Genomic DNA, 794 nt, shown 5'->3' with positions numbered 1-794 from the left:
TGACTGTGCGCAGCCGGGCAGGGCCGGGTCGGAGCCCCTTTGGGGCCGTGGTTTCTCTGTCCTCAGGGCGCTGGGGGGACCCTTTCTGATGTTCATGTCATGGGACGCCTTTTCACGTCACGAGGAAAAGAGCGCGGTTACCTGGTTGCTATGGAAGCACCGCGTTGGCTCGAGGAAGAGCTGATGTGCACATCTGTGCCCTGAGATGCAGAGGTGCCCGTGCAGTGTCACAGGCCTCAGCCAGTGCCTGCGCGTGCACACACTCTTACACTCACACACACACACACGCACACACTCACACACGCACACACACAGACACACACACACACGCACACACACTCGATTATATAAGAGGGGGCAGCAGGGAGCCTCCCGAGCTGACAGATGTACTGCTGGCCTTGATGGTGCTGATGGTTCATGGGTGTGCACTTGCCCCAGGTAATCGAGTTTTAGATATTAACTCTGAACAGCTTTTCGTGTGCTGATCACAGCTCGGTAAAGTGGTTGAAACTATATATCTGTGCAGCCATGTGTCCCTTGACGATGGGGATACACTCCGGGAAATTCGTCGTCCGGCAGTTTTGTGGTTGTGCACACGCCCTGGAGTGCACTGTGCTGACCACCGCAGGCAACCGTAGCACGGTGAGCAGTGTTTGTGGATCTGCAAGCCTACAGAACAGGTCAAGTAAAACTACAAAGTAAAAGGTTAAAAAGAAAGGGCCAGGGTGCAAGTTATGTTACATTGTTGCTGGCATCACTGGGTGGTTAGTTATGTTGTTACATTGTTGCTGACG

At 53.8% G+C, this 794-nt stretch overlaps 1 protein-coding gene across 1 annotated transcript in view; it reads left to right on the top strand.

The window, feature by feature from the left end:
* The window catches only part of LOC106727020 (protein C19orf12-like), a 6,480-nt gene that overhangs the window by 2,366 nt on the left and 3,320 nt on the right, over window positions 1-794 (top strand). The window lies entirely within an intron of this gene.

This window comes from Myotis brandtii, unplaced genomic scaffold (genome assembly GCF_000412655.1).
Source record: "Myotis brandtii unplaced genomic scaffold, ASM41265v1 scaffold35, whole genome shotgun sequence".
In the NCBI taxonomy this organism is placed as follows: Eukaryota; Metazoa; Chordata; class Mammalia; order Chiroptera; family Vespertilionidae; genus Myotis; species Myotis brandtii.
The sequence above is the reverse complement of the archived record's forward strand: the minus strand, read 5'-3'. Positions and strand labels throughout refer to the sequence as shown.